The sequence below is a fragment of the Hemitrygon akajei genome, chromosome 11 (assembly GCF_048418815.1).
Source record: "Hemitrygon akajei chromosome 11, sHemAka1.3, whole genome shotgun sequence".
Taxonomy (NCBI): domain Eukaryota; kingdom Metazoa; phylum Chordata; class Chondrichthyes; order Myliobatiformes; family Dasyatidae; genus Hemitrygon; species Hemitrygon akajei.
In genome coordinates this window covers 2,910,893-2,936,854 of record NC_133134.1, presented here as the reverse complement: position 1 = coordinate 2,936,854, position 25,962 = coordinate 2,910,893, and the positions used below count along the sequence as shown (strand labels likewise).

Sequence of the window (25,962 nt, the reverse complement as noted above, 5' to 3'; positions counted from 1 at the left end):
GTTAAAGATTGGCTTTATTTGATATGCACTGTACATTGAAACATTGAAATATAGTGATATGTGTGATTTGCGTCAACAACCAACACAGTCCGAGATTGTGTTGGGGGTCACCCTCAAGTGTTACCATGCTTCTCGTGCAAACATGGCAAGCCCTTTACCGACCCTACCCGTACGTCCTTGAAATGTGCAAACACAGCAAGCCCTTTACCGACCCTACCCGTACGTCCTTGAAATGTGCAAACACAGCAAGCCCTTTACCGACCCTATCTATACGTCCTTGAAATGTGCAAACACAGCAAGCCCTTTACTGACCCTACCTGTACGTCCTTGAAATGTGCAAACACAGCAAGCCCTTTACCGACCCTACCCGTACGTCCTTGAAATGTGCAAACACAGCAAGCCCTTTACCGACCCTATCTATACGTCCTTGAAATGTGCAAACACAGCAAGCCCTTTACCGACCCTACCTGTACGTCCTTGAAATGTGCAAACACAGCAAGCCCTTTACCGACCCTATCTATACGTCCTTGAAATGTGCAAACACAGCAAGCCCTTTACCGACCCTATCTATACGTCCTAGAAATGTGCAAACACAGCAAGCCCTTTACCGACCCTATCTATACGTCCTTGAAATGGGCAAACACAGCAAGCCCTTTACCGACCCTATCTATACGTCCTTGAAATGTGCAAACACAGCAAGCCCTTTACCGACCCTATCTATACGTCCTTGAAATGTGCAAACACAGCAAGCCCTTTACCGACCCTACCTGTACGTCCTTGAAATGTGCAAACACAGCAAGCCCTTTACCGACCCTACCTGTACGTCCTTGAAATGTGCAAACACAGCAAGCCCTTTACCGACCCTACCTGTACGTCCTTGAAATGTGCAAACACAGCAAGCCCTTTACCGACCCTACCTGTACGTCCTTGAAATGTGCAAACACAGCAAGCCCTTTACCGACCCTACCTGTACGTCCTTGAAATGTGCAAACACAGCAAGCCCTTTACCGACCCTACCTGTACGTCCTTGAAATGTGCAAACACAGCAAGCCCTTTACCGACCCTACCTGTACGTCCTTGAAATGTGCAAACACAGCAAGCCCTTTACCGACCCTACCTGTACGTCCTTGAAATGTGCAAACACAGCAAGCCCTTTACCGACCCTACCTGTACGTCCTTGAAATGTGCAAACACAGCAAGCCCTTTACCGACCCTACCTGTACGTCCTTGAAATGTGCAAACACAGCAAGCCCTTTACCGACCCTACCTGTACGTCCTTGAAATGTGCAAACACAGCAAGCCCTTTACCGACCCTACCTGTACGTCCTTGAAATGTGCAAACACAGCAAGCCCTTTACCGACCCTACCTGTACGTCCTTGAAATGTGCAAACACAGCAAGCCCTTTACCGACCCTACCTGTACGTCCTTGAAATGTGCAAACACAGCAAGCCCTTTACCGACCCTACCTGTACGTCCTTGAAATGTGCAAACACAGCAAGCCCTTTACCGACCCTACCTGTACGTCCTTGAAATGTGCAAACACAGCAAGCCCTTTACCGACCCTACCTGTACGTCCTAGAAATGTGCAAACACAGCAAGCCCTTTACTGACCCTATCTATACGTCCTTGAAATGTGCAAACACAACAAGCCCTTTACCGACCCTACCCGTACGTCCTTGAAATGTGCAAACACAGCAAGCCCTTTACCGACCCTATCTATACGTCCTTGAAATGTGCAAACACAGCAAGCCCTTTACTGACCCTACCCGTACGTCCTTGAAATGTGCAAACACAGCAAGCCCTTTACCGACCCTATCTATACGTCCTTGAAATGTGCAAACACAGCAAGCCCTTTACCGACCCTACCTGTACGTCCTTGAAATGTGCAAACACAGCAAGCCCTTTACCGACCCTACCCATACGTCCTTGAAATGTGCAAACACAGCAAGCCCTTTACCGACCCTACCTGTACGTCCTTGAAATGTGCAAACACAGCAAGCCCTTTACCGACCCTACCTGTACGTCCTTGAAATGTGCAAACACAGCAAGCCCTTTACCGACCCTATCCATACGTCCTAGAAATGTGCAAACACAGCAAGCCCTTTACCGACCCTATCTATACGTCCTTGAAATGTGCAAACACAGCAAGCCCTTTACCGACCCTATCTATACGTCCTTGAAATGTGCAAACACAGCAAGCCCTTTACCGACCCTATCTATACGTCCTAGAAATGTGCAAACACAGCAAGCCCTTTACCGACCCTATCTATACGTCCTTGAAATGTGCAAACACAGCAAGCCCTTTACCGACCCTATCTATACGTCCTTGAAATGTGCAAACACAGCAAGCCCTTTACCGACCCTATCCATACGTCCTTGGAATGTGCAAACACAGCAAGCCCTTTACTGACCCTAATCTATACGTCCTAGAAATGTGCAAACACAGCAAGCCCTTTACCGACCCTATCTGTACATCCTAGAAATGTGCAAACACAGCAAGCCCTTTACCGACCCTACCTGTACGTCCTTGAAATGTGCAAACACAGCAAGCCCTTTACTGACCCTAATCTATACGTCCTAGAAATGTGCAAACACAGCAAGCCCTTTACCGACCCTATCTGTACATCCTAGAAATGTGCAAACACAGCAAGCCCTTTACCGACCCTATCTGTACATCCTAGAAATGTGCAAACACAGCAAGCCCTTTACCGACCCTATCTATACGTCCTAGAAATGTGCAAACACAGCAAGCCCTTTACCGACCCCATCTATACGTCCTTGAAATGTGCAAACACAGCAAGCCCTTTACAGACCCTACCCGTACGTCCTTGAAATGTGCAAACACAGCAAGCCCTTTACCGACCCTATCTGTACATCCTAGAAATGTGCAAACACAGCAAGCCCTTTACCGACCCTACCCGTACGTCCTTGAAGTGTGCAAACACAGCAAGCCCTTTACCGACCCTATCTATACGTCCTTGAAATGTGCAAACACAGCAAGCCCTTTACCGACCCTATCTATACGTCCTTGAAATGTGCAAACACAGCAAGCCCTTTACCGACCCTATCTATACGTCCTAGAAATGTGCAAACACAGCAAGCCCTTTACCGACCCTACCCGTACGTCCTTGAAATGTGCAAACACAGCAAGCCCTTTACCGACCCTACCCGTACGTCCTTGAAATGTGCAAACACAGCAAGCCCTTTACCGACCCTACCCGTACGTCCTTGAAATGTGCAAACACAGCAAGCCCTTTACCGACCCTATCTATACGTCCTTGAAATGGGCAAACACAGCAAGCCCTTTACCGACCCTACCCGCACGTCCTTGAAATGTGCAAACACAGCAAGCCCTTTACCGACCCTATCTATACGTCCTTGAAATGTGCAAACACAGCAAGCCCTTTACCGACCCTATCTATACGTCCTAGAAATGTGCAAACACAGCAAGCCCTTTACCGACCCTACCCGTACGTCCTTGAAATGTGCAAACACAGCAAGCCCTTTACCGACCCTATCTATACGTCCTTGAAATGTGCAAACACAGCAAGCCCTTTACCGACCCTACCCGTACGTCCTTGAAATGTGCAAACACAGCAAGCCCTTTACCGACCCTATCTATACGTCCTTGAAATGTGCAAACACAGCAAGCCCTTTACCGACCCTATCTATACGTCCTAGAAATGTGCAAACACAGCAAGCCCTTTACCGACCCTACCCGTACGTCCTTGAAATGTGCAAACACAGCAAGCCCTTTACCGACCCTACCCGTACGTCCTTGAAATGTGCAAACACAGCAAGCCCTTTACCGACCCTACCTGTACGTCCTTGAAATGTGCAAACACAGCAAGCCCTTTACCGACCCTACCCGTACGTCCTTGAAATGTGCAAACACAGCAAGCCCTTTACCGACCCTACCCGTACGTCCTTGAAATGTGCAAACACAGCAAGCCCTTTACGGACCCTACCTGTACGTCCTTGAAATGTGCAAACACAGCAAGCCCTTTACCGACCCTACCCATACGTCCTTGAAATGTGCAAACACAGCAAGCCCTTTACCGACCCTATCTATACGTCCTTGAAATGTGCAAACACAGCAAGCCCTTTACCGACCCTACCCGTACGTCCTTGAAATGTGCAAACACAGCAAGCCCTTTACTGACCCTATCTATACGTCCTTGAAATGTGCAAACACAGCAAGCCCTTTACCGACCCTATCTATACGTCCTTGAAATGTGCAAACACAGCAAGCCCTTTACTGACCCTATCTATACGTCCTTGAAATGTGCAAACACAGCAAGCCCTTTACTGACCCTATCTATACGTCCTTGAAATGTGCAAACACAGCAAGCCCTTTACTGACCCTATCTATACGTCCTTGAAATGTGCAAACACAGCAAGCCCTTTACCGACCCTATCTATACGTCCTAGAAATGTGCAAACACAGCAAGCCCTTTACCGACCCTACCCATACGTCCTTGAAATGTGCAAACACAGCAAGCCCTTTACCGACCCTATCCATACGTCCTAGAAATGTGCAAACACAGCAAGCCCTTTACCGACCCTATCTATACGTCCTAGAAATGTGCAAACACAGCAAGCCCTTTACCGACCCTACCCATACGTCCTTGAAATGTGCAAACACAGCAAGCCCTTTACCGACCCTATCTATACGTCCTTGAAATGTGCAAACACAGCAAGCCCTTTACCGACCCTATCCATACGTCCTTGAAATGTGCAAACACAGCAAGCCCTTTACCGACCCTATCCATACGTCCTTGAAATGTGCAAACACAGCAAGCCCTTTACCGACCCTATCCATACGTCCTTGAAATGTGCAAACACAGCAAGCCCTTCACTGACCCTACCCGTACGTCCTTGAAATGTGCAAACACAGCAAGCCCTTTACTGACCCTATCTATACGTCCTTGAAATGTGCAAACACAGCAAGCCCTTTACCGACCCTATCTATACGTCCTTGAAATGTGCAAACACAGCAAGCCCTTTACCGACCCTATCTATACGTCCTTGAAATGTGCAAACACAGCAAGCCCTTTACTGACCCTACCTGTACGTCCTTGAAATGTGCAAACACAGCAAGCCCTTTACCGACCCTATCTATACGTCCTTGAAATGTGCAAACACAGCAAGCCCTTTACCGACCCTATCTATACGTCCTTGAAATGTGCAAACACAGCAAGCCCTTTACCGACCCTATCTATACGTCCTTGAAATGTGCAAACACAGCAAGCCCTTTACGGACCCTACCTGTACGTCCTTGAAATGTGCAAACACAGCAAGCCCTTTACCGACCCTATCCATACGTCCTTGAAATGTGCAAACACAGCAAGCCCTTTACCGACCCTATCCATACGTCCTTGAAATGTGCAAACACAGCAAGCCCTTTACCGACCCTACCTGTACGTCCTTGAAATGTGCAAACACAGCAAGCCCTTTACTGACCCTATCTATACGTCCTAGAAATGTGCAAACACAGCAAGCCCTTTACCGACCCTATCTATACGTCCTTGAAATGTGCAAACACAGCAAGCCCTTTACCGACCCTATCTATACGTCCTTGAAATGTGCAAACACAGCAAGCCCTTTACCGACCCTATCCATACGTCCTTGAAATGTGCAAACACAGCAAGCCCTTTACCGACCCTATCCATACGTCCTTGAAATGTGCAAACACAGCAAGCCCTTTACCGACCCTATCCATACGTCCTTGAAATGTGCAAACACAGCAAGCCCTTTACCGACCCTATCTATACGTCCTTGAAATGTGCAAACACAGCAAGCCCTTTACCGACCCTATCTATACGTCCTTGAAATGTGCAAACACAGCAAGCCCTTTACCGACCCTATCTATACGTCCTTGAAATGTGCAAACACAGCAAGCCCTTTACTGACCCTACCTGTACGTCCTTGAAATGTGCAAACACAGCAAGCCCTTTACCGACCCTATCCATACGTCCTTGAAATGTGCAAACACAGCAAGCCCTTTACCGACCCTATCCATACGTCCTTGAAATGTGCAAACACAGCAAGCCCTTTACCGACCCTACCTGTACGTCCTTGAAATGTGCAAACACAGCAAGCCCTTTACTGACCCTATCTATACGTCCTAGAAATGTGCAAACACAGCAAGCCCTTTACCGACCCTATCTATACGTCCTTGAAATGTGCAAACACAGCAAGCCCTTTACCGACCCTACCTGTACGTCCTTGAAATGTGCAAACACAGCAAGCCCTTTACCGACCCTATCTATACGTCCTTGAAATGTGCAAACACAGCAAGCCCTTCACTGACCCTACCCATACGTCCTAGAAATGTGCAAACACAGCAAGCCCTTTACCGACCCTATCTATACGTCCTTGAAATGTGCAAACACAGCAAGCCCTTTACCGACCCTATCTATACGTCCTTGAAATGTGCAAACACAGCAAGCCCTTTACCGACCCTACCTGTACGTCCTTGAAATGTGCAAACACAGCAAGCCCTTTACTGACCCTACCTGTACGTCCTTGAAATGTGCAAACACAGCAAGCCCTTTACCGACCCTACCTGTACGTCCTTGAAATGTGCAAACACAGCAAGCCCTTCACTGACCCTACCCTTACGTCCTAGAAATGTGCAAACACAGCAAGCCCTTTACCGACCCTATCTATACGTCCTTGAAATGTGCAAACACAGCAAGCCCTTTACCGACCCTACCTGTACGTCCTTGAAATGTGCAAACACAGCAAGCCCTTTACCGACCCTATCTATACGTCCTTGAAATGTGCAAACACAGCAAGCCCTTTACCGACCCTACCTGTACGTCCTTGAAATGTGCAAACACAGCAAGCCCTTTACCGACCCTATCTATACGTCCTAGAAATGTGCAAACACAGCAAGCCCTTTACCGACCCTATCTATACGTCCTTGAAATGTGCAAACACAGCAAGCCCTTTACCGACCTTACCCATATGTCCTTGAAATGTGCAAACACAGCAAGCCCTTTACCGACCCTATCTATACGTCCTTGAAGTGTGCAAACACAGCAAGCCCTTTACCGACCCTACCCGTACGTCCTTGAAATGTGCAAACACAGCAAGCCCTTTACCGACCCTACCTGTACGTCCTTGAAATGTGCAAACACAGCAAGCCCTTTACCGACCCTATCTATACGTCCTTGAAATGTGCAAACACAGCAAGCCCTTTACAGACCCTACCCGTACGTCCTTGAAATGTGCAAGCACAGCAAGCCCTTTACCGACCTTACCCATATGTCCTTGAAATGCGCAAACACAGCAAGCCCTTTACCGACCCTATCTATACGTCCTTGAAGTGTGCAAACACAGCAAGCCCTTTACCGACCCTACCAGTACGTCCTTGAAATGTGCAAACACAGCAAGCCCTTTACCGACCCTATCTATACGTCCTTGAAATGTGCAAACACAGCAAGCCCTTTACCGACCCTATCTATACGTCCTTGAAATGTGCAAACACAGCAAGCCCTTTACCGACCCTATCTATACGTCCTTGAAATGTGCAAACACAGCAAGCCCTTTACCGACCCTATCTATACGTCCTTGAAATGTGCAAACACAGCAAGCCCTTTACCGACCCTATCTATACGTCCTTGAAATGTGCAAACACAGCAAGCCCTTTACCGACCCTACCTGTACGTCCTTGAAATGTGCAAACACAGCAAGCCCTTTACCGACCCTATCTATACGTCCTTGAAATGTGCAAACACAGCAAGCCCTTTACCGACCCTATCTATACGTCCTTGAAATGTGCAAACACAGCAAGCCCTTTACCGACCCTATCAATACGTCCTTGAAATGTGCAAACACAGCAAGCCCTTTACCGACCCTACCTGTACGTCCTTGAAATGTGCAAACACAGCAAGCCCTTTACCGACCTTACCTGTACGTCCTTGAAATGTGCAAACACAGCAAGCCCTTTACCGACCCTACCTGTACGTCCTTGAAATGTGCAAACACAGCAAGCCCTTTACCGACCTTACCTGTACGTCCTTGAAATGTGCAAACACAGCAAGCCCTTTACCGACCCTATCTATACGTCCTTGAAATGTGCAAACACAGCAAGCCCTTTACCGACCTTACCCATATGTCCTTGAAATGTGCAAACACAGCAAGCCCTTTACCGACCCTATCTATACGTCCTTGAAGTGTGCAAACACAGCAAGCCCTTTACCGACCCTACCCGTACGTCCTTGAAATGTGCAAACACAGCAAGCCCTTTACCGACCCTACCTGTACGTCCTTGAAATGTGCAAACACAGCAAGCCCTTTACCGACCCTATCTATACGTCCTTGAAATGTGCAAACACAGCAAGCCCTTTACAGACCCTACCCGTACGTCCTTGAAATGTGCAAGCACAGCAAGCCCTTTACCGACCTTACCCATATGTCCTTGAAATGCGCAAACACAGCAAGCCCTTTACCGACCCTATCTATACGTCCTTGAAGTGTGCAAACACAGCAAGCCCTTTACCGACCCTACCAGTACGTCCTTGAAATGTGCAAACACAGCAAGCCCTTTACCGACCCTATCTATACGTCCTTGAAATGTGCAAACACAGCAAGCCCTTTACCGACCCTATCTATACGTCCTTGAAATGTGCAAACACAGCAAGCCCTTTACCGACCCTATCTATACGTCCTTGAAATGTGCAAACACAGCAAGCCCTTTACCGACCCTATCTATACGTCCTTGAAATGTGCAAACACAGCAAGCCCTTTACCGACCCTATCTATACGTCCTTGAAATGTGCAAACACAGCAAGCCCTTTACCGACCCTACCTGTACGTCCTTGAAATGTGCAAACACAGCAAGCCCTTTACCGACCCTATCTATACGTCCTTGAAATGTGCAAACACAGCAAGCCCTTTACCGACCCTATCTATACGTCCTTGAAATGTGCAAACACAGCAAGCCCTTTACCGACCCTATCTATACGTCCTTGAAATGTGCAAACACAGCAAGCCCTTTACCGACCCTACCTGTACGTCCTTGAAATGTGCAAACACAGCAAGCCCTTTACCGACCTTACCTGTACGTCCTTGAAATGTGCAAACACAGCAAGCCCTTTACCGACCCTACCTGTACGTCCTTGAAATGTGCAAACACAGCAAGCCCTTTACCGACCTTACCTGTACGTCCTTGAAATGTGCAAACACAGCAAGCCCTTTACCGACCTTACCTGTACGTCCTTGAAATGTGCAAACACAGCAAGCCCTTTACAGACCCTACCCGTACGTCCTTGAAATGTGCAAACACAGCAAGCCCTTTACCGACCCTATCTATACGTCCTTGAAATGTGCAAACACAGCAAGCCCTTTACCGACCCTATCTATACGTCCTTGAAATGTGCAAACACAGCAAGCCCTTTACCGACCCTATCTATACGTCCTTGAAATGTGCAAACACAGCAAGCCCTTCACTGACCCTACCCATACGTCCTTGAAATGTGCAAACACAGCAAGCCCTTTACTGACCCTACCTGTACGTCCTTGAAATGTGCAAACACAGCAAGCCCTTTACCGACCCTACCTGTACGTCCTTGAAATGTGCAAACACAGCAAGCCCTTTACCGACCCTACCTGTACGTCCTTGAAATGTGCAAACACAGCAAGCCCTTTACCGACCCTATCTATACGTCCTTGAAATGTGCAAACACAGCAAGCCCTTTACCGACCCTATCTATACGTCCTTGAAATGTGCAAACACAGCAAGCCCTTCACTGACCCTACCCATACGTCCTTGAAATGTGCAAACACAGCAAGCCCTTTACCGACCCTATCTATACGTCCTTGAAATGTGCAAACACAGCAAGCCCTTTACTGACCCTACCTGTACGTCCTTGAAATGTGCAAACACAGCAAGCCCTTTACCGACCCTATCTATACGTCCTTGAAATGTGCAAACACAGCAAGCCCTTTACCGACCCTACCTGTACGTCCTTGAAATGTGCAAACACAGCAAGCCCTTTACCGACCCTACCTGTACGTCCTTGAAATGTGCAAACACAGCAAGCCCTTTACCGACCCTATCTATACGTCCTTGAAATGTGCAAACACAGCAAGCCCTTTACCGACCCTACCTGTACGTCCTTGAAATGTGCAAACACAGCAAGCCCTTCACTGACCCTACCCATACGTCCTTGAAATGTGCAAACACAGCAAGCCCTTTACTGACCCTACCTGTACGTCCTTGAAATGTGCAAACACAGCAAGCCCTTTACCGACCCTACCTATACGTCCTTGAAATGTGCAAACACAGCAAGCCCTTTACCGACCCTACCTGTACGTCCTTGAAATGTGCAAACACAGCAAGCCCTTTACCGACCCTACCTGTACGTCCTTGAAATGTGCAAACACAGCAAGCCCTTTACCGACCCTACCTGTACGTCCTTGAAATGTGCAAACACAGCAAGCCCTTTACCGACCCTATCTATACGTCCTTGAAATGTGCAAACACAGCAAGCCCTTTACCGACCCTACCTGTACGTCCTTGAAATGTGCAAACACAGCAAGCCCTTTACCGACCCTATCTATACGTCCTTGAAATGTGCAAACACAGCAAGCCCTTTACCGACCCTACCTGTACGTCCTTGAAATGTGCAAACACAGCAAGCCCTTTACCGACCCTACCTGTACGTCCTTGAAATGTGCAAACACAGCAAGCCCTTTACCAACCCTATCTATACGTCCTTGAAATGTGCAAACACAGCAAGCCCTTTACCGACCCTATCTATACGTCCTTGAAATGTGCAAACACAGCAAGCCCATTACCGACCCTATCTATACGTCCTTGAAATGTGCAAACACAGCAAGCCCTTCACTGACCCTACCCATACGTCCTTGAAATGTGCAAACACAGCAAGCCCTTTACCGACCCTATCTATACGTCCTTGAAATGTGCAAACACAGCAAGCCCTTTACAGACCCTATCTATACGTCCTTGAAATGTGCAAACACAGCAAGCCCTTTACCGACCCTATCTATACGTCCTTGAAATGTGCAAACACAGCAAGCCCTTCACTGACCCTACCCATACGTCCTTGAAATGTGCAAACACAGCAAGCCCTTTACCGACCCTATCTATACGTCCTTGAAATGTGCAAACACAGCAAGCCCTTTACCGACCCTACCCATACGTCCTTGAAATGTGCAAACACAGCAAGCCCTTTACCGACCCTATCTATACGTCCTTGAAATGTGCAAACACAGCAAGCCCTTTACCGACCCTATCTATACGTCCTTGAAATGTGCAAACACAGCAAGCCCTTTACCGACCCTATCTATACGTCCTTGAAATGTGCAAACACAGCAAGCCCTTTACCGACCCTATCTATACGTCCTTGAAATGTGCAAACACAGCAAGCCCTTTACCGACCCTATCTATACGTCCTTGAAATGTGCAAACATAGCAAGCTCTTTACCGACCCTACCTGTACGTCCTTGAAATGTGCAAACACAGCAAGCTCTTTACTGACCCTACCCGTACGTCCTTGAAATGTGCAAACACAGCAAGCCCTTTACTGACCCTATCTGTACGTCCTTGAAATGTGCAAACACAGCAAGCCCTTTACCGACCCTACCTGTACGTCCTTGAAATGGGCAAACACAGCAAGCCCTTTACCGACCCTACCTGTACGTCCTTGAAATGTGCAAACATAGCAAGCCCTTTACCGACCCTATCTATACGTCCTTGAAATGTGCAAACACAGCAAGCCCTTTACCGACCCTATCTATACGTCCTTGAAATGTGCAAACACAGCAAGCCCTTTACCGACCCTATCTGTACGTCCTTGAAATGTGCAAACACAGCAAGCCCTTTACCGACCCTACCTGTACGTCCTTGAAATGTGCAAACACAGCAAGCCCTTTACCGACCTTACCTGTACGTCCTTGAAATGTGCAAACACAGCAAGCCCTTTACCGACCCTACCTGTACGTCCTTGAAATGTGCAAACACAGCAAGCCCTTTACCGACCCTACCCGTACGTCCTTGAAATGTGGAAACACAGCAAGCCCTTTACCGACCCTATCTATACGTCCTTGAAATGTGCAAACACAGCAAGCCCTTTACCGACCCTATCTATACGTCCTTGAAATGTGCAAACACAGCAAGCCCTTTACCGACCCTACCTGTACGTCCTTGAAATGTGCAAACACAGCAAGCCCTTTACCGACCCTATCTGTACGTCCTTGAAATGTGCAAACACAGCAAGCCCTTTACCGACCTTACCTGTACGTCCTTGAAATGTGCAAACACAGCAAGCCCTTTACAGACCCTACCCGTACGTCCTTGAAATGTGCAAACACAGCAAGCCCTTTACCGACCCTATCTATACGTCCTTGAAATGTGCAAACACAGCAAGCCATTTACCGACCCTATCTATACGTCCTTGAAATGTGCAAACACAGCAAGCCCTTTACCGACCCTATCTATACGTCCTTGAAATGTGCAAACACAGCAAGCCCTTCACTGACCCTACCCATACGTCCTTGAAATGTGCAAACACAGCAAGCCCTTTACTGACCCTACCAGTACGTCCTTGAAATGTGCAAACACAGCAAGCCCTTTACCGACCCTATCTGTACGTCCTTGAAATGTGCAAACACAGCAAGCCCTTTACCGACCCTACCTGTACGTCCTTGAAATGTGCAAACACAGCAAGCCCTTTACCGACCTTACCTGTACGTCCTTGAAATGTGCAAACACAGCAAGCCCTTTACCGACCCTACCTGTACGTCCTTGAAATGTGCAAACACAGCAAGCCCTTTACCGACCCTACCCGTACGTCCTTGAAATGTGGAAACACAGCAAGCCCTTTACCGACCCTATCTATACGTCCTTGAAATGTGCAAACACAGCAAGCCCTTTACCGACCCTATCTATACGTCCTTGAAATGTGCAAACACAGCAAGCCCTTTACCGACCTTACCTGTACGTCCTTGAAATGTGCAAACACAGCAAGCCCTTTACCGACCCTACCTGTACGTCCTTGAAATGTGCAAACACAGCAAGCCCTTTACCGACCTTACCTGTACGTCCTTGAAATGTGCAAACACAGCAAGCCCTTTACCGACCTTACCTGTACGTCCTTGAAATGTGCAAACACAGCAAGCCCTTTACAGACCCTACCCGTACGTCCTTGAAATGTGCAAACACAGCAAGCCCTTTACCGACCCTATCTATACGTCCTTGAAATGTGCAAACACAGCAAGCCATTTACCGACCCTATCTATACGTCCTTGAAATGTGCAAACACAGCAAGCCCTTTACCGACCCTATCTATACGTCCTTGAAATGTGCAAACACAGCAAGCCCTTCACTGACCCTACCCATACGTCCTTGAAATGTGCAAACACAGCAAGCCCTTTACTGACCCTACCTGTACGTCCTTGAAATGTGCAAACACAGCAAGCCCTTTACCGACCCTACCTGTACGTCCTTGAAATGTGCAAACACAGCAAGCCCTTTACCGACCCTACCTGTACGTCCTTGAAATGTGCAAACACAGCAAGCCCTTTACCGACCCTATCTATACGTCCTTGAAATGTGCAAACACAGCAAGCCCTTTACCGACCCTATCTATACGTCCTTGAAATGTGCAAACACAGCAAGCCCTTCACTGACCCTACCCATACGTCCTTGAAATGTGCAAACACAGCAAGCCCTTTACTGACCCTACCTGTACGTCCTTGAAATGTGCAAACACAGCAAGCCCTTTACCGACCCTATCTATACGTCCTTGAAATGTGCAAACACAGCAAGCCCTTTACCGACCCTACCTGTACGTCCTTGAAATGTGCAAACACAGCAAGCCCTTTACCGACCCTACCTGTACGTCCTTGAAATGTGCAAACACAGCAAGCCCTTTACCGACCCTATCTATACGTCCTTGAAATGTGCAAACACAGCAAGCCCTTTACCGACCCTACCTGTACGTCCTTGAAATGTGCAAACACAGCAAGCCCTTCACTGACCCTACCCGTACGTCCTTGAAATGTGCAAACACAGCAAGCCCTTTACTGACCCTACCTGTACGTCCTTGAAATGTGCAAACACAGCAAGCCCTTTACCGACCCTACCTATACGTCCTTGAAATGTGCAAACACAGCAAGCCCTTTACCGACCCTACCTGTACGTCCTTGAAATGTGCAAACACAGCAAGCCCTTTACCGACCCTACCTGTACGTCCTTGAAATGTGCAAACACAGCAAGCCCTTTACCGACCCTACCTGTACGTCCTTGAAATGTGCAAACACAGCAAGCCCTTTACCGACCCTATCTATACGTCCTTGAAATGTGCAAACACAGCAAGCCCTTTACCGACCCTACCTGTACGTCCTTGAAATGTGCAAACACAGCAAGCCCTTTACCGACCCTACCTGTACGTCCTTGAAATGTGCAAACACAGCAAGCCATTTACCGACCCTACCTGTACGTCCTTGAAATGTGCAAACACAGCAAGCCCTTTACCGACCCTATCTATACGTCCTTGAAATGTGCAAACACAGCAAGCCCTTTACCGACCCTATCTATACGTCCTTGAAATGTGCAAACACAGCAAGCCCTTTACCGACCCTATCTATACGTCCTTGAAATGTGCAAACACAGCAAGCCCTTTACCGACCCTATCTATACGTCCTTGAAATGTGCAAACACAGCAAGCCCATTACCGACCCTATCTATACGTCCTTGAAATGTGCAAACACAGCAAGCCCTTCACTGACCCTACCCATACGTCCTTGAAATGTGCAAACACAGCAAGCCCTTTACCGACCCTATCTATACGTCCTTGAAATGTGCAAACACAGCAAGCCCTTTACAGACCCTATCTATACGTCCTTGAAATGTGCAAACACAGCAAGCCCTTTACCGACCCTATCTATACGTCCTTGAAATGTGCAAACACAGCAAGCCCTTCACTGACCCTACCCATACGTCCTTGAAATGTGCAAACACAGCAAGCCCTTTACCGACCCTATCTATACGTCCTTGAAATGTGCAAACACAGCAAGCCCTTTACCGACCCTACCCATACGTCCTTGAAATGTGCAAACACAGCAAGCCCTTTACCGACCCTATCTATACGTCCTTGAAATGTGCAAACACAGCAAGCCCTTTACCGACCCTATCTATACGTCCTTGAAATGTGCAAACACAGCAAGCCCTTTACCGACCCTATCTATACGTCCTTGAAATGTGCAAACACAGCAAGCCCTTTACCGACCCTATCTATACGTCCTTGAAATGTGCAAACACAGCAAGCCCTTTACCGACCCTATCTATACGTCCTTGAAATGTGCAAACACAGCAAGCCCTTTACCGACCCTACCTGTACGTCCTTGAAATGTGCAAACATAGCAAGCTCTTTACTGACCCTACCCGTACGTCCTTGAAATGTGCAAACACAGCAAGCCCTTTACCGACCCTATCTGTACGTCCTTGAAATGTGCAAACACAGCAAGCCCTTTACCGACACTACCTGTACGTCCTTGAAATGTGCAAACACAGCAAGCCCTTTACCGACCCTACCTGTACGTCCTTGAAATGTGCAAACACAGCAAGCCCTTTACCGACCCTACCTGTACGTCCTTGAAATGTGCAAACACAGCAAGCCCTTTACCGACCCTATCTATACGTCCTTGAAATGTGCAAACACAGCAAGCCCTTTACCGACCCTATCTATACGTCCTTGAAATGTGCAAACACAGCAAGCCCTTTACTGACCCTACCCGTACGTCCTTGAAATGTGCAAACACAGCAAGCCCTTTACCGACCCTACCTGTACGTCCTTGAAATGTGCAAACACAGCAAGCCCTTTACTGACCCTATCTATACGTCCTTGAAATGTGCAAACACAGCAAGCCCTTTACCGACCCTATCTATACGTCCTTGAAATGTGCAAACACAGCAAGCCCTTTACTGACCCTACCCGTACGTCCTTGAAATGTGCAAACACAGCAAGCCCTTTACCGACCCTACCTGTACGTCCTTGAAATGTGCAAACACAGCAAGCCCTTTACCGACCCTATCTATACGTCCTTGAAATGTGCAAACACAGCAAGCCCTTTACTGACCCTACCCGTACGTCCTTGAAATGTGCAAACACAGCAAGCCCTTTACCGACCCTACCTGTACGTCCTTGAAATGTGCAAACACAGCAAGCCCTTTACCGACCCTATCTGTACGTCCTTGAAATGTGCAAACACAGCAAGCCCTTTACCGACCCTACCTGTACGTCCTTGAAATGTGCAAACACAGCAAGCCCTTTACCGACCCTATCTATACGTCCTTGAAATGTGCAAACACAGCAAGCCCTTTACCGACCCTACCTGTACGTCCTTGAAATGTGCAAACACAGCAAGCCCTTTACTGACCCTATCTATACGTCCTTGAAATGTGCAAACACAGCAAGCCCTTTACCGACCCTATCTATACGTCCTTGAAATGTGCAAACACAGCAAGCCCTTTACCGACCCTATCTGTACGTCCTTGAAATGTGCAAACACAGCAAGCCCTTTACCGACCCTACCTGTACGTCCTTGAAATGTGCAAACACAGCAAGCCCTTTACCGACCCTACCTGTACGTCCTTGAAATGTGCAAACACAGCAAGCCCTTTACAGACCCTATCTATACGTCCTTGAAATGTGCAAACACAGCAAGCCCTTTACCGACCCTATCTATACGTCCTTGAAATGTGCAAACACAGCAAGCCCTTTACCGACCCTATCTATACGTCCTTGAAATGTGCAAACACAGCAAGCCCTTCACTGACCCTACCCATACGTCCCTGAAATGTGCAAACACAGCAAGCCCTTTACCGACCCTATCTATACGTCCTTGAAATGTGCAAACACAGCAAGCCCTTTACCGACCCTATCTATACGTCCTTGAAATGTGCAAACACAGCAAGCCCTTTACCGACCCTACCCGTACGTCCTTGAAATGTGCAAACATAGCAAGCCCTTTACCGACCCTACCCATACGTCCTTGAAATGTGCAAACACAGCAAGCCCTTTACCGACCCTATCTATACGTCCTTGAAATGTGCAAACACAGCAAGCCCTTTACCGACCCTATCTATACGTCCTTGAAATGTGCAAACACAGCAAGCCCTTTACCGACCCTACCCGTACGTCCTTGAAATGTGCAAACACAGCAAGCCCTTTACCGACCCTATCCATACGTCCTTGAAATGTGCAAACACAGCAAGCCCTTTACTGACCCTATCTATACGTCCTTGAAATGTGCAAACACAGCAAGCCCTTTACCGACCCTATCTATACGTCCTTGAAATGTGCAAACACAGCAAGCCCTTTACTGACCCTATCTATACGTCCTTGAAATGTGCAAACACAGCAAGCCCTTTACTGACCCTATCTATACGTCCTTGAAATGTGCAAACACAGCAAGCCCTTTACTGACCCTATCTATACGTCCTTGAAATGTGCAAACACAGCAAGCCCTTTACTGACCCTATCTATACGTCCTTGAAATGTGCAAACACAGCAAGCCCTTTACTGACCCTATCTATACGTCCTTGAAATGTGCAAACACAGCAAGCCCTTTACCGACCCTATCTATACGTCCTAGAAATGTGCAAACACAGCAAGCCCTTTACCGACCCTACCCATACGTCCTTGAAATGTGCAAACACAGCAAGCCCTTTACCGACCCTATCCATACGTCCTAGAAATGTGCAAACACAGCAAGCCCTTTACCGACCCTATCTATACGTCCTAGAAATGTGCAAACACAGCAAGCCCTTTACCGACCCTATCTATACGTCCTTGAAATGTGCAAACACAGCAAGCCCTTTACCGACCCTATCTATACGTCCTAGAAATGTGCAAACACAGCAAGCCCTTTACCGACCCTATCTATACGTCCTTGAAATGTGCAAACACAGCAAGCCCTTTACCGACCCTATCTATACGTCCTTGAAATGTGCAAACACAGCAAGCCCTTTACCGACCCTACCTGTACGTCCTAGAAATGTGCAAACACAGCAAGCCCTTTACCGACCCTATCTATACGTCCTTGAAATGTGCAAACACAGCAAGCCCTTTACCGACCCTATCTATACGTCCTAGAAATGTGCAAACACAGCAAGCCCTTTACCGACCCTATCTATACGTCCTTGAAATGTGCAAACACAGCAAGCCCTTTACCGACCCTACCCATACGTCCTTGAAATGTGCAAACACAGCAAGCCCTTTACCGACCCTATCTATACGTCCTTGAAATGTGCAAACACAGCAAGCCCTTTACCGACCCTACCCGTACGTCCTTGAAATGTGCAAACATAGCAAGCCCTTTACCGACCCTACCCATACGTCCTTGAAATGTGCAAACACAGCAAGCCCTTTACCGACCCTATCTATACGTCCTTGAAATGTGCAAACACAGCAAGCCCTTTACCGACCCTATCTATACGTCCTTGAAATGTGCAAACACAGCAAGCCCTTTACCGACCCTACCCGTACGTCCTTGAAATGTGCAAACACAGCAAGCCCTTTACCGACCCTATCCATACGTCCTTGAAATGTGCAAACACAGCAAGCCCTTTACTGACCCTATCTATACGTCCTTGAAATGTGCAAACACAGCAAGCCCTTTACCGACCCTATCTATACGTCCTTGAAATGTGCAAACACAGCAAGCCCTTTACTGACCCTATCTATACGTCCTTGAAATGTGCAAACACAGCAAGCCCTTTACTGACCCTATCTATACGTCCTTGAAATGTGCAAACACAGCAAGCCCTTTACTGACCCTATCTATACGTCCTTGAAATGTGCAAACACAGCAAGCCCTTTACTGACCCTATCTATACGTCCTTGAAATGTGCAAACACAGCAAGCCCTTTACTGACCCTATCTATACGTCCTTGAAATGTGCAAACACAGCAAGCCCTTTACCGACCCTATCTATACGTCCTAGAAATGTGCAAACACAGCAAGCCCTTTACCGACCCTACCCATACGTCCTTGAAATGTGCAAACACAGCAAGCCCTTTACCGACCCTATCCATACGTCCTAGAAATGTGCAAACACAGCAAGCCCTTTACCGACCCTATCTATACGTCCTAGAAATGTGCAAACACAGCAAGCCCTTTACCGACCCTATCTATACGTCCTTGAAATGTGCAAACACAGCAAGCCCTTTACCGACCCTATCTATACGTCCTAGAAATGTGCAAACACAGCAAGCCCTTTACCGACCCTATCTATACGTCCTTGAAATGTGCAAACACAGCAAGCCCTTTACCGACCCTATCTATACGTCCTTGAAATGTGCAAACACAGCAAGCCCTTTACCGACCCTACCTGTACGTCCTAGAAATGTGCAAACACAGCAAGCCCTTTACCGACCCTATCTATACGTCCTTGAAATGTGCAAACACAGCAAGCCCTTTACCGACCCTATCTATACGTCCTAGAAATGTGCAAACACAGCAAGCCCTTTACCGACCCTATCTATACGTCCTTGAAATGTGCAAACACAGCAAGCCCTTTACCGACCCTACCCATACGTCCTTGAAATGTGCAAACACAGCAAGCCCTTTACCGACCCTATCTATACGTCCTTGAAATGTGCAAACACAGCAAGCCCTTTACCGACCCTATCCATACGTCCTTGAAATGTGCAAACACAGCAAGCCCTTTACCGACCCTATCCATACGTCCTTGAAATGTGCAAACACAGCAAGCCCTTTACCGACCCTATCCATACGTCCTTGAAATGTGCAAACACAGCAAGCCCTTTACTGACCCTATCTATACGTCCTTGAAATGTGCAAACACAGCAAGCCCTTTACCGACCCTACCTGTACGTCCTTGAAATGTGCAAACACAGCAAGCCCTTTACCGACCCTATCCATACGTCCTTGAAATGTGCAAACACAGCAAGCCCTTTACCGACCCTATCCATACGTCCTTGAAATGTGCAAACACAGCAAGCCCTTTACCGACCCTACCTGTACGTCCTTGAAATGTGCAAACACAGCAAGCCCTTTACCGACCCTACCTGTACGTCCTTGAAATGTGCAAACACAGCAAGCCCTTTACCGACCCTATCTATACGTCCTTGAAATGTGCAAACACAGCAAGCCCTTTACCGACCCTACCCGTACGTCCTTGAAATGTGCAAACACAGCAAGCCCTTTACCGACCCTACCCATACGTCCTTGAAATGTGCAAACACAGCAAGCCCTTTACTGACCCTATCTATACGTCCTTGAAATGTGCAAACACAGCAAGCCCTTTACCGACCCTATCTATACGTCCTTGAAATGTGCAAACACAGCAAGCCCTTTACTGACCCTATCTATACGTCCTTGAAATGTGCAAACACAGCAAGCCCTTTACTGACCCTATCTATACGTCCTTGAAATGTGCAAACACAGCAAGCCCTTTACTGACCCTATCTATACGTCCTTGAAATGTGCAAACACAGCAAGCCCTTTACTGACCCTATCTATACGTCCTTGAAATGTGCAAACACAGCAAGCCCTTTACTGACCCTATCTATACGTCCTTGAAATGTGCAAACACAGCAAGCCCTTTACCGACCCTATCTATACGTCCTAGAAATGTGCAAACACAGCAAGCCCTTTACCGACCCTACCCATACGTCCTTGAAATGTGCAAACACAGCAAGCCCTTTACCGACCCTATCCATACGTCCTAGAAATGTGCAAACACAGCAAGCCCTTTACCGACCCTATCTATACGTCCTAGAAATGTGCAAACACAGCAAGCCCTTTACCGACCCTACCCATACGTCCTTGAAATGTGCAAACACAGCAAGCCCTTTACCGACCCTATCTATACGTCCTTGAAATGTGCAAACACAGCAAGCCCTTTACAGACCCTCTCCATACGTCCTTGAAATGTGCAAACACAGCAAGCCCTTTACCGACCCTATCCATACGTCCTTGAAATGTGCAAACACAGCAAGCCCTTTACCGACCCTATCCATACGTCCTTGAAATGTGCAAACACAGCAAGCCCTTTACTGACCCTATCTATACGTCCTTGAAATGTGCAAACACAGCAAGCCCTTTACCGACCCTACCTGTACGTCCTTGAAATGTGCAAACACAGCAAGCCCTTTACCGACCCTATCCATACGTCCTTGAAATGTGCAAACACAGCAAGCCCTTTACCGACCCTATCCATACGTCCTTGAAATGTGCAAACACAGCAAGCCCTTTACCGACCCTACCTGTACGTCCTTGAAATGTGCAAACACAGCAAGCCCTTTACCGACCCTACCTGTACGTCCTTGAAATGTGCAAACACAGCAAGCCCTTTACCGACCCTATCCATACGTCCTTGAAATGTGCAAACACAGCAAGCCCTTTACCGACCCTATCCATACGTCCTTGAAATGTGCAAACACAGCAAGCCCTTTACCGACCCTACCTGTACGTCCTTGAAATGTGCAAACACAGCAAGCCCTTTACCGACCCTATCTATACGTCCTTGAAATGTGCAAACACAGCAAGCCCTTTACAGACCCTACCTGTACGTCCTTGAAATGTGCAAACACAGCAAGCCCTTTACCGACCCTATCTATACGTCCTTGAAATGTGCAAACACAGCAAGCCCTTCACTGACCCTACCCATACGTCCTTGAAATGTGCAAACACAGCAAGCCCTTTACCGACCCTATCTGTACGTCCTAGAAATGTGCAAACACAGCAAGCCCTTTACTGACCCTATCTATACGTCCTTGAAATGTGCAAACACAGCAAGCCCTTTACCGACCCTACCTGTACGTCCTTGAAATGTGCAAACACAGCAAGCCCTTTACTGACCCTATCTATACGTCCTAGAAATGTGCAAACACAGCAAGCCCTTTACCGACCCTATCTATACGTCCTTGAAATGTGCAAACACAGCAAGCCCTTTACCGACCCTATCTGTACATCCTAGAAATGTGCAAACACAGCAAGCCCTTTACCGACCCTATCTATACGTCCTTGAAATGTGCAAACACAGCAAGCCCTTTACCGACCCTACCTGTACGTCCTTGAAATGTGCAAACACAGCAAGCCCTTTACCGACCCTATCTATACGTCCTAGAAATGTGCAAACACAGCAAGCCCTTTACCGACCCTATCTATACGTCCTTGAAATGTGCAAACACAGCAAGCCCTTTACCGACCCTACCTGTACGTCCTAGAAATGTGCAAACACAGCAAGCCCTTTACCGACCCTATCTATACGTCCTTGAAATGTGCAAACACAGCAAGCCCTTTACCGACCCTATCTATACGTCCTAGAAATGTGCAAACACAGCAAGCCCTTTACCGACCCTATCTATACGTCCTTGAAATGTGCAAACACAGCAAGCCCTTTACCGACCCTACCCATACGTCCTTGAAATGTGCAAACACAGCAAGCCCTTTACCGACCCTATCTATACGTCCTTGAAATGTGCAAACACAGCAAGCCCTTTACCGACCCTATCCATACGTCCTTGAAATGTGCAAACACAGCAAGCCCTTTACCGACCCTATCCATACGTCCTTGAAATGTGCAAACACAGCAAGCCCTTTACCGACCCTATCCATACGTCCTTGAAATGTGCAAACACAGCAAGCCCTTTACTGACCCTATCTATACGTCCTTGAAATGTGCAAACACAGCAAGCCCTTTACCGACCCTACCTGTACGTCCTTGAAATGTGCAAACACAGCAAGCCCTTTACCGACCCTATCCATACGTCCTTGAAATGTGCAAACACAGCAAGCCCTTTACCGACCCTATCCATACGTCCTTGAAATGTGCAAACACAGCAAGCCCTTTACCGACCCTATCTATACGTCCTAGAAATGTGCAAACACAGCAAGCCCTTTACCGACCCTATCTATACGTCCTAGAAATGTGCAAACACAGCAAGCCCTTTACCGACCCTATCTATACGTCCTAGAAATGTGCAAACACAGCAAGCTCTTTACCGACCCTATCTATACGTCCTTGAAATGTGCAAACACAGCAAGCCCTTTACCGACCCTACCCGTACGTCCTTGAAATGTGCAAACACAGCAAGCCCTTTACCGACCCTATCTATACGTCCTTGAAATGTGCAAACACAGCAAGCCCTTTACCGACCCTATCTGTACATCCTAGAAATGTGCAAACACAGCAAGCCCTTTACCGACCCTATCTATACGTCCTTGAAATGTGCAAACACAGCAAGCCCTTTACCGACCCTACCTGTACGTCCTTGAAATGTGCAAACACAGCAAGCCCTTTACCGACCCTACCTGTACGTCCTTGAAATGTGCAAACACAGCAAGCCCTTTACCGACCCTACCTGTACGTCCTTGAAATGTGCAAACACAGCAAGCCCTTTACTGACCCTATCTATACGTCCTTGAAATGTGCAAACACAGCAAGCCCTTTACCGACCCTATCTATACGTCCTAGAAATGTGCAAACACAGCAAGCCCTTTACCGACCCTACCCATACGTCCTTGAAATGTGCAAACACAGCAAGCCCTTTACCGACCCTATCTATACGTCCTTGAAATGTGCAAACACAGCAAGCCCTTTACCGACCTTACCCATATGTCCTTGAAATGTGCAAACACAGCAAGCCCTTTACCGACCCTACCCATACGTCCTTGAAATGTGCAAACACAGCAAGCCCTTTACCGACCCTATCTATACGTCCTTGAAATGTGCAAACACAGCAAGCCCTTTACAGACCCTATCCATACGTCCTTGAAATGTGCAAACACAGCAAGCCCTTTACCGACCCTATCCATACGTCCTTGAAATGTGCAAACACAGCAAGCCCTTTACCGACCCTACCTCTACGTCCTTGAAATGTGCAAACACAGCAAGCCCTTTACCGACCCTATCTATACGTCCTTGAAATGTGCAAACACAGCAAGCCCTTTACCGACCCTACCTGTACGTCCTTGAAATGTGCAAACACAGCAAGCCCTTTACCGACCCTACCTCTACGTCCTTGAAATGTGCAAACACAGCAAGCCCTTTACTTACCCTACCTGTACGTCCTTGAAATGTGCAAACACAGCAAGCCCTTTACCGACCCTATCTATACGTCCTTGAAATGTGCAAACACAGCAAGCCCTTTACTGACCCTACCTGTACGTCCTTGAAATGTGCAAACACAGCAAGCCCTTTACCGACCCTACCTGTACGTCCTTGAAATGTGCAAACACAGCAAGCCCTTTACCGACCCTATCCATACGTCCTTGAAATGTGCAAACACAGCAAGCCCTTTACCGACCCTATCTATACGTCCTTGAAATGTGCAAACACAGCAAGCCCTTTACCGACCTTACCCATATGTCCTTGAAATGTGCAAACACAGCAAGCCCTTTACCGACCCTATCTATACGTCCTTGAAATGTGCAAACACAGCAAGCCCTTTACCGACCCTATCTATACGTCCTTGAAATGTGCAAACACAGCAAGCCCTTTACCGACCTTACCCATATGTCCTTGAAATGTGCAAACACAGCAAGCCCTTTACCGACCCTATCTATACGTCCTTGAAATGTGCAAACACAGCAAGCCCTTTACCGACCCTATCTATACGTCCTTGAAATGTGCAAACACAGCAAGCCCTTTACCGACCTTACCCATATGTCCTTGAAATGTGCAAACACAGCAAGCCCTTTACCGACCCTATCTATACGTCCTTGAAATGTGCAAACACAGCAAGCCCTTTACCGACCCTATCTATACGTCCTTGAAATGTGCAAACACAGCAAGCCCTTTACCGACCTTACCCATATGTCCTTGAAATGCGCAAACACAGCAAGCCCTTTACCGACCCTATCTATACGTCCTTGAAATGTGCAAACACAGCAAGCCCTTTACCGACCCTATCTATACGTCCTTGAAATGTGCAAACACAGCAAGCCCTTTACCGACCCTATCTATACGTCCTTGAAATGTGCAAACACAGCAAGCCCTTTACCGACCCTATCTATACGTCCTTGAAATGTGCAAACACAGCAAGCCCTTTACCGACCTTACCCATATGTCCTTGAAATGCGCAAACACAGCAAGCCCTTTACCGACCCTATCTATACGTCCTTGAAATGTGCAAACACAGCAAGCCCTTTACCGACCCTATCTATACGTCCTTGAAATGTGCAAACACAGCAAGCCCTTTACCGACCCTATCTATACGTCCTTGAAATGTGCAAACACAGCAAGCCCTTTACCGACCCTACCTGTACGTCCTTGAAATGTGCAAACACAGCAAGCCCTTTACCGACCCTATCTATACGTCCTTGAAATGTGCAAACACAGCAAGCCCTTTACCGACCCTATCTATACGTCCTTGAAATGTGCAAACACAGCAAGCCCTTTACCGACCCTATCTATACGTCCTTGAAATGTGCAAACACAGCAAGCCCTTTACCGACCCTATCTATACGTCCTTGAAATGTGCAAACACAGCAAGCCCTTTACCGACCCTATCTATACGTCCTTGAAATGTGCAAACACAGCAAGCCCTTTACCGACCCTATCTATACGTCCTTGAAATGTGCAAACACAGCAAGCCCTTTACCGACCCTATTTATACGTCCTTGAAATGTGCAAACACAGCAAGCCCTTTACCGACCCTACCTGTACGTCCTTGAAATGTGCAAACACAGCAAGCCCTTTACCGACCCTATCTATACGTCCTTGAAATGTGCAAACACAGCAAGCCCTTTACCGACCCTACCTGTACGTCCTTGAAATGTGCAAACACAGCAAGCCCTTTACCGACCCTACCCGTACGTCCTTGAAATGTGCAAACACAGCAAGCCCTTTACTTACCCTACCTGTACGTCCTTGAAATGTGCAAACACAGCAAGCCCTTTACCGACCCTATCTATACGTCCTTGAAATGTGCAAACACAGCAAGCCCTTTACCG

At 47.6% G+C, this 25,962-nt stretch overlaps 1 protein-coding gene across 1 annotated transcript in view; it reads right to left on the bottom strand.

Moving 5' to 3' along the window:
• Positions 1–25,962, bottom strand: part of ift140 (intraflagellar transport 140 homolog (Chlamydomonas)) — a 279,472-nt gene that overhangs the window by 218,436 nt on the left and 35,074 nt on the right. The gene's annotated exons all lie outside the window — the stretch shown is intronic.